The sequence below is a fragment of the Danio rerio genome, chromosome 19, assembly GCF_052040795.2.
Source record: "Danio rerio strain M-AB ecotype USA chromosome 19, GRCz13ab, whole genome shotgun sequence".
Lineage (NCBI taxonomy): Eukaryota > Metazoa > Chordata > Actinopteri > Cypriniformes > Danionidae > Danio > Danio rerio.
This window is the reverse complement of record NC_141039.2, coordinates 2,868,285-2,877,759: the sequence shown is the minus strand read 5'-3', so window position 1 is coordinate 2,877,759 and position 9,475 is coordinate 2,868,285.

Genomic DNA, 9,475 nt, shown 5'->3' with positions numbered 1-9,475 from the left:
TTTAGTACGATTTGCTTATCCCCCAATGACGGTCTCAGTTTCTATTTAACTATGAGATTTAAATAGTGCATTTTAGCGACTTTTTAGCTGGATTAGCTAGTCAGATGTCATCACAACCACACTTTTTGATGTTCTCAAAATATTTCCTAAAAATTGCAGTTAAAAAAAATTCAAACAAGACAAATTTTTAAAATACAAATTTATTACATCATATGTCATTAGGAAAAAGTAGCAATCTGTTAAAGTTTTATAGTTAAAAAAAAATCATTTATTAATTTATTAATAAATAAATATAATAATAATAATAATAATAATAATAATAATACAATAATAATTAATTCTTCAGATTTGTTTCTAGCCTCTTTGTTTAAAAAAAATAAAGCCTTTTTTGATGGATTATTTTCATTATTTATGATGGCATAGCAGTCAAAATAGGATGAAAATAGGACAAATTAGCTCATTTGGGACAAATTCTGAACTCGAGTCACATTATTGTGGCTTTGAGGCTCTATGGGATTCAAATAACTGGCCAGAGTTATTTAAAATGACACTTTATTACAATATATATTGAATATAAATATATTATATTAATTATATAATAAATATACAATATTAAAGTACATAAAATAATTAAAAGGACAAATTCTGGACCTTTTGGCCGTGGGGGGGGGGTGGTTCGTTCGAACCACCCGAACCCCCCCTGGCTACGGGCATGTTGTACAGCATTAAAACAGTGGAAGGCTATGGAATGTCCCCACAATTCACAAAAACAAACTTGTGTGTGGGTGCATTTATATAAGTACACTGTAAAAATACCCATTAATTAACAGGTTCTGTATTTAATTCTGTTTATTTATGGTTGTGAATTGCATGAGGGGATGTTGATCTCTGCTCGGTCGACTTTTGTTAGCCAGCAATTAATTTTGGAGATTTACACCTACCTAACTTAAAATAGTATTAATTCCCGATTCCAGTAAGCTACAAACACAAACTAGGTATCACTGGAAAGAAGACACCTTGAGCTTTACTTTGGTAAAAAGATGTTAAAAGAATAAATAAATAAAATTATATATATATATATATATATATATATATATATATATATATATATATATATATATATAGTTATACATTATGAAGTCATGAGAAAAAAATTGTATTGTGTTCAATATTTGTTTTACACAAACACATGAAAACATTAATGTAATGTCCTGGAAAAAATATGACTTGAAAGCTAAGTGTTTCATGAGTTTATATTTCAATTTTGATGAAGATAGCAGGAGTTTGCATGTTCTCCCTGCATTGGCGTGGGTTTCCTCCGGGTCCATAGTGTACGAGTGTGTGTATGTGAGTGTTTGTGGATGTTTAACAGAGATGGGTTGTTGCTGGAAGGGCATCCGCTGTGTAAAAACGTGCTGGATAAGTTGGCGGTTCATTCCGCTGTGGCGTACCCAGATAAATAAAGGGACTAAGCCGACAAGAAAATGAATGAATGAAAAATCTACAGTGAAAAAAAAAATCTATAGAGAAAGAGTTTTAATGCTAGGACCCCTACATGGAATTGTTTAGGGTCCCCAAATTACTGTGTGTGTGTGTGTGTGTATTTGTGTTTGAGAAGATGGTGTTTCGGCATGTGTGTTTGTGTGGTGTGTACTTGAGCATGTGTGTTTGTGCAGTATTTGTTGGTGTTTACTTGTGTAGTATGTATTTACACATGTGTTTGCATGTGTGTATTTGTGTTTTATGTGCTTGCATGTGTGTCTTGGGTTTGAGCATGTTAGTGTGTGTGTGTGTGTGTGTCTTTATTTATGTTGTATGTTTGCAGATGTGTGTGTTTGAGTTTGTTTTCTCAGTGTGTGCTTGAGCATGTGTTTGTGCAGTGTGTGTTTGTGCATGGGAGTTTGTGTAGAATGTGTTTGTGCGTGTGAGTTTGTGTAGTGTGTATGTGTGTGCAGTGTTTTTGTGCATGTGCATTTGTGTGTGTGTGTGTTTGTGTGACAGGCGTCTCAGTGTCTCTGTGTCCTGCGGCTGAAGGTAAGACAGATTTACTGCCTTTACTGAATGAGATTTTTGGCATGCTCTGCTCTTGTTGGTAAAGTGTGTGTGTTTGTGTGTGTGTATGTGTGTGTGTGTGTGTGTACTCGCTTGTGAAGGTGTTGACGGGCCGACACAAGCATCTTTTAACCCTCACTTTACTAGAAAGATGACTGTCAAATCTTCACATGTGCCGCTGATTTTATCTGCAGGTCCATCAATGAACTCCTACTTGTTTAGTGTTTGTGTGTGTGTGTGTTTGTTTGTGTGTGTGTAGTAAGTGCTAGTATTTGTGTTTGTGCTGTCTGTTTGTGTGTGTGTGTGTGTGTGTGTTTGTGCTGTATGTTTGTGAGTGTGTGTTTGTGTGTGTGTGTTTGTGCTGTATGTTTGTGAGTGTGTGTTTGTGTATTATGTGCTTGTATGTGCTGTCTGTGTGTGTGTTTGTGTAGTATGTGTGTGTGTTTGTGCTGTATGTTTGTGTGTGTTTGTGTAGTATGTGTGTGTTTGTGCTGTATGTTTGTGTGTGTGTTTTTGTAGTGTGTGCTTGTATGTGTGTGTTTGTGCTGTCTGTGTGTGTGTGTGTGTGTGTGTGTGTGTGTGTGTGTGTTTGTGTAGTATGTGTGTGTGTTTGTGCTGTATGTTTGTGTGTGTTTGTGTAGTATGTGTGTGTTTGTGCTGTATGTTTGTGTGTGTGTTTTTGTAGTGTGTGCTTGTATGTGTGTGTTTGTGCTGTCTGTGTGTGTGTGTGTGTGTGTGTGTGTGTGTGTGTTTGTGTAGTATGTGTGTGTGTTTGTGCTGTATGTTTGTGTGTGTGTTTTTGTAGTGTGTGCTTGTATGTGTGTGTTTGTGCTGTCTGTGTGTGTGTGTGTGTGTGTGTTTGTGTAGTATGTGTGTGTGTTTGTGCTGTATGTTTGTGTGTGTGTGTTTTTGTAGTGTGTGCTTGTATGTGTGTGTTTGTGCTGTCTGTGTGTGTGTGTGTGTGTGTGTTTGTGTAGTATGTGTGTGTGTTTGTGCTGTATGTTTGTGTGTGTGTGTTTTTGTAGTGTGTGCTTGTATGTGTGTGTTTGTGCTGTCTGTGTGTGTGTGTGTGTGTGTGTTTGTGTAGTATGTGTGTGTGTTTGTGCTGTATGTTTGTGTGTGTGTGTTTGTGTAGTATGTGCTTGTATGTGTGTGTTTGTGCTGTCTGTGTGTGTGTGTGTGTTTGTGCTGTTTGTGTGTGTGTTTGTGTAGTATGTGTGTATTTGTGCTGTCTGTGTGTGTGTGTGTGTGTGTGTGTTTGTGTAGTATGTGTGTGTGTTTGTGCTGTATGTTTGTGTGTGTGTTTTTGTAGTTTGTGCTTGTATGTATGTGTTTGTGCTGTCTCTGTGTGTGTTTGTGTAGTATGTGTGTGTGTGTTTGTGCTGTATGTTTGTGTGTGTGTGTGTGTGTTTGTGTAGTATGTGTGTGTTTGTGCTGTATGTTTGTGTGTGTGTGTTTGTGTAGTATGTGCTTGTATGTGTGTGTTTGTGCTGTCTGTGTGTGTGTGTGTGTTTGTGCTGTCTGTGTGTGTGTTTGTGTAGTATGTGTGTATTTGTGCTGTCTGTGTGTGTGTGTGTGTGTGTGTGTTTGTGTAGTATGTGTGTGTGTTTGTGCTGTATGTTTGTGTGTGTGTTTTTGTAGTTTGTGCTTGTATGTGTGTGTTTGTGCTGTCTCTGTGTGTGTTTGTGTAGTATGTGTGTGTGTGTTTGTGCTGTATGTTTGTGTGTGTGTGTGTGTGTGTGTGTGTGTGTGTGTTTGTGTAGTATGTGTGTGTTTGTGCTGTATGTTTGTGTGTGTGTTTGTGTAGTATGTGCTTGTATGTGTGTGTTTGTGCTGTCTGTGTGTGTGTGTGTGTGTGTGTGTGGTATGTGTGTGTGTTTGTGCTGTATATGTGTGTGTGTTTGTGTAGTATGTGCTTGTATGTGTGTGTGCTTGTGCTGTATATGTGTGTGTATTTGTATAGTATGTGCTTGTATGTGTGTGTTTGTGTAGTATGTGCTTGTATGTGTGTGTTTGTGCTATATATGTGTGTGTGTTTGTGTAGTATGTGTGTGTGTGTTTGTGTAGTATGTGCTTGTATGTGTGTGTTTGTGCTGTATGTGTATGTGTGTGTTTGTGTAGTATGTGCTTGTATGTGTGTTTTTGTGCTATATATGTGTGTGTGTTTGTGTAGTATGTGTGTGTGTGTTTGTGTAGTATGTGCTTGTATGTGTGTGTTTGTGCTGTATGTGTGTGTGTGTGTGTTTGTGTAGTATGTGCTTGTATGTGTGTGTTTGTGCTGTATATGTGTGTGTGTGTTTGTGTAGTATGTGCTTGTATGTGTGTGTTTATGCTGTATATGTGTTTGTAAGTGTGTGTTTGTTTATTATCTGTTTGTTTGTGCATGTGTGTGTGTATGAGCATGTGTGTTTATGCAGTGTGTTATGTAGCATGTGTATCTTTGTGCATGTGTATTTGTTTGCACGTGTGTGTGTGTGTGTGTGTGTGTGTGTGTGTGTGTGTGTATGAACGTGTTCATGCAATGTGTTTGCATGTGTGTTTGTGTAAGATATGCCTGTTTGTGTATGCATATGTGTGTGTGTGTGTGTATGCATGTGTGTGTTTGTTACAGCAAAGCAAAGAAAATATTAGTTTATAAATAAACTTTGCCATAAGCTTTGGAAAAGTGTGTAGGACAACTACTTATAACCCAGTGGTTGGGTCAAAAATTCAAACCCCAAACGTTTTATCCCAATATTATGGTATTATATCCCAAAAAATAAGTCTGTTTCCCCTGAGTTGTGCTGTTAGTTCCAGTGTAGCGGTGTTGTTCTGGAGTGTGTGTTGTTTTGCAGCAGTAAACGCTCGAGTGTTTGTGATGTAAGGTGTGTGTAATGTCCCTCAGGCTTGTGGAAAGCTCAAATCTGACTTTACACTGAACAGACAGATGAAGAGAGCGCGGGTGATGAGAGACAAGACTTCCAGACATTAACCACAGCTATCAGCGCGGTGATTTACTGAGGAACAGCGCCGCACACACCACATCAACACAACACAACATATTGTGCTGCTGATGCGTGTTTGTTTAATGAGTGTGTGCTAGGTGTTTGTGTATGACGTGTGTATGTATGTGTTAGATATATAATATATGCCTATGTGTGTATGTTGTGTGTGTTAGTCATGTACGCTTATGATATGTGTATGACACGTGTGTGTTAGTCATGTACGCTTATGATATGTGTATGACACATGTGTGTTAGTTATGTATGCTTATGATGTGTGTATGACACGTGTGTGTTATGTATGCTTATGATGTATGACGTTTGTGTGTGTTAGTTATGTATGCTTATGATGTGTGTATGACGTGTGTGTGTTGGTTATGTATGCTTATGATGCGTGTATGACGTGTGTGTGTTGGTTATGTATGCTTATGATGTGTGTATGACGTGTGTGTTAGTTATGTATGCTTATGATGTGTGTATGACGTGTGTGTTAGTTATGTATGCTTATGATGTGTGTATGACGTGTGTGTGTGTTAGTTATGTACGCTTATGATGTATGACGTGTGTGTTAGTTATGTACGCTTATGATATGTGTATGACACATGTGTGTTATGTATGCTTATGATGTGTGTATGACACGTGTGTGTTAGTTATGTATGCTTATGATGTGTGTATGACACGTGTGTGTTAGTTATGTATGCTTATGATGTGTGTGTGTTGGTTATGTATGCTTATGATGTGTGTATGACGTGTGTGTGTTAGTTATGTATGCTTATGATGTGTGTATGACGTGTGTGTGTTAGTTATGTATGCTTATGATGTTTGTATGTCGTGTGCGTGTTGGTTTTGTACAGTTATGAAGTGTGTATGACATGTCTGTGTTGGTTATGTATGCTTATGATGTGTGTATGACATGTGTGTGTTAGTTATGTATGCTTATGATGTGTGTGTGTTGGTTATGTATGCTTATGATGTGTGTATGACGTGTGTGTGTTAGTTATGTATGCTTATGATGTGTGTATGACGTGTGTGTGTTAGTTATGTATGCTTATGATGTTTGTATGTCGTGTGCGTGTTGGTTTTGTACAGTTATGAAGTGTGTATGACATGTCTGTGTTGGTTATGTATGCTTATGATGTGTGTATGACATGTGTGTGTTAGTTATGTACGCTTATGATGTGTGTATGATGTGTGTGTGTTAGTTATGTATGCTTATGATGTGTGTATGAGGTGTGTGTTTGTTTGGGTTAGACATGTCTGATTATTATGTGTGTGTGTTATAGTCATGTATGCTTATGATGTGTGTGTGTGTGTGTGTGTGTGTGTGTGTGTGTGTGTGTGTGTGTGTGTGTTAGATATGAGTGTATGCACGCATATGATTTGTGTGTATAATGTTTGCATATTTGTCTATGTGATATGTATGTGTTTGTGTATGGGATGTTTGTGTATATTGTGTGTATGTGATATGTTTGTGTATGTGATGTTTGTGTATATTGGGTGTATGTGATATGTATGTGTTTGTGTATGTGATGTTTGTGTATATTGTGTGTATGTGATACGTATGTGTTTGTGTATGTGATGTTTGTGTATATTGTGTGTATGTGATACGTATGCGTTTGTGTATGTGATGTTTGTGTATATTGTGTGTATGTGATATGTTTGTGTATGGGATGTTTGTGTATATTGTGTGTATGTGATATGTATGTGTTTGTGTATGTGATGTTTGTGTATATTGTGTGTATGTGATACGTATGTGTTTGTGTATGGGATGTTTGTGTATATTGTGTGTATGTGATACGTATGTGTTTGTGTATGTGATGTTTGTGTATATTGTGTGTATGTGATACGTATGTGTTTGTGTATGGGATGTTTGTGTATATTGTGTGTATGTGATATGTATGTGTTTGTGTATGGGATGTTTGTGTATATTGTGTGTATGTGATATGTTTGTGTATGGGATGTTTGTGTATATTGTGTGTATGTGATATGTATGTATATTGTGTGTGTGTAATTTGTGTTTATAATGGCTGTGTATGTAATATGCGTGTATGTGTGTTTACGATGTTTGTGTATGTATAATGTGTGTGCATGCATGTTTATAATGTATGTGTGTGTGTGTGTAACGGGTGTGTATGAGATGTGTCTGGGTATATGTGTGTTTATGTGTGTATATATACAGTGTGTGTGTGTGTGTGTAGGAATGGTCTGCTGTCTGTCTCCGATCAGTCTGAGCTGAGTAATGTTTGAGTGTTGAATGACGTATAAACAGCCCAACATAAATGTTTAGTGCTTTCTGTCTTCTGTAGTGAGTTCTGGCCAAGAGGTGCGGCTCGCTATGATTGCCTGGAATGTTTTTATCTCACTAGAACAATTGTCAATAAGTCACAGATACTTTGTTGCTTTTTAAGCTGTGTGTGTGTGTGTGTGTGTGTGTGTGTGTGTGTGTGTGTGCGTGTCTCTCTGTGTGTGTTGCTTCACAGACTTATTGACACACCTGAGAAGAAAACATGCTGGAGCACACATGAATAATCTGTGGTGTTTTATGTTTATACACTGCAGTTGAAGGCAAATAATAGCCCTTTAGTAAAATAGTTATTATTTTATCAACATTTTTCACAGTATTTGATATTATATTTGTCTTCTAGAGAAAGTCTTCTTTCTTTTAGTTTGGTTTGCAGTAAAATAACAAACAGTTTTGGCTTATTCTGAAAGCGTACCTCTATATACATTTCTGAAAAGTGCCAAATACGACCCAGGAGTTTTTTTTTTGTTGCAGTTTTTGTTTTTGGGAATCCAGCAGATAATAATTACTTTCACAGGAAGGCAAAAAATAAATTTAGACTTCAACTAATATTCAATAATCTTTTTCTTATTTATGTGATGCATATTTAATCGTTTATCATTAAACACACATTGATACATATTTAAGATAATTTATAAATACCACAGCACTTTTAATAGTTTTATTTTTCTCAAAAAGCAAATATATTTTGTGTGACTAAATCAGATTTTAAACATATAAATACACACATAAACTATATATAACTAAACTATATATACATAAACATCCAGAATTATAATTGAATTTTAAATAAAATAATTATATCATAATTTTTATAGGTATTACTCAGCAAAGAGTGCTTTGAACTTAATCAAACTACAGAGTTGCAGCCCTTCTGAGAGGGGTCTGGCTGCAGACCTGGTGCAGTGCAATCTGAGCTGCATCCAATGCTTCTTGATGGTCTCACCTAACCCCACCCCTAACCCTACCCCTCACAATGACATCACTCGCTCCATTTGAGTGACATTTCATCGCTGATTGATCGCAGCTTGCATCATAAAGGCTGCATCCAGATACTATTGGCCCTTCCGGCTGCAACCCAGCACTGGGAAACACCCATACACACTCACATTCACTAAATTCATCCTATTCCCCAATAGCGCATGTGTTTGGAGTGTTGGGGAAACCGGAGCACCAGGAGGAAACCCACATCAACACGGGGAGAACATGCAAACTGGCACAACAGGGACTCGAACCAGTGACCTTCCTGCTGTGAGGCGACAGAGTTAACCACTAAGCCTCTGTGCTGCCTTAAAACGAATTAACAATAGTTATTTTAATACACATGAGGTCTATTTTTCAGATCAGACATATATAATGAGTTTGTTCGGCAAGTGCGTTCCTAAATAAACACACACTGAAGCCATGCCGCTCTGCCATTTGTGCAGCAAACCATCCAGTTTCAATCTTATCAGCAAAACGAGTTCAAAATCACAGGCCTGAAGTCTCGCGCCGCGCCGAGGGTAAAAGAGCACTCGCTCGGCAAAACGCGCTTCAATCTTGTTCCATTACTCCCGCCAGGCCAATCTAAGCACACAAATTACGCCACGGCGACCTCATCAGCGCAGGTATTTTAAGATCAAACAACAAAACTCTCTAAAGCAGTCCGACACGGAGGTAAAAGCTCTCCCCCACCCATAAACACTCGCAGGCTGGGGGCGTCTTTTTACCCCGGGACACCTTTTAGCCCCAGGTGAAGGCATGATTGGTCAATTGCTGTGGGAACTAAACGCACCTGAAGCGCTGCTAACAGTCCCAGCAGGATGAGCGGAGGCCAGGTGAAAATGAACTCTGACTGGGAGAATCATCAGACATCCGCTCAGTCCTGGAGGAAACATATGCGTCTACAAAACAAACTGTGCTAACGTTTTAGGTAAACCCCAGCTCTGGAACATCTGAGTACATATAGAGGGATACTTACATGCATGAAATGCAAGGGCATGTTTAAACCAATGGGTAACTACCCAACACATATCCACATTTCATCGAACATAATCATCGTTTCATAAAGAACTGTGAAAAACACATGCTTTCTTAGTAGTGCAAAGGTCGCTAGGGCACTGCTAAGTGGTTGCCAGGGTGTTCTGGGTATATCTGAAGG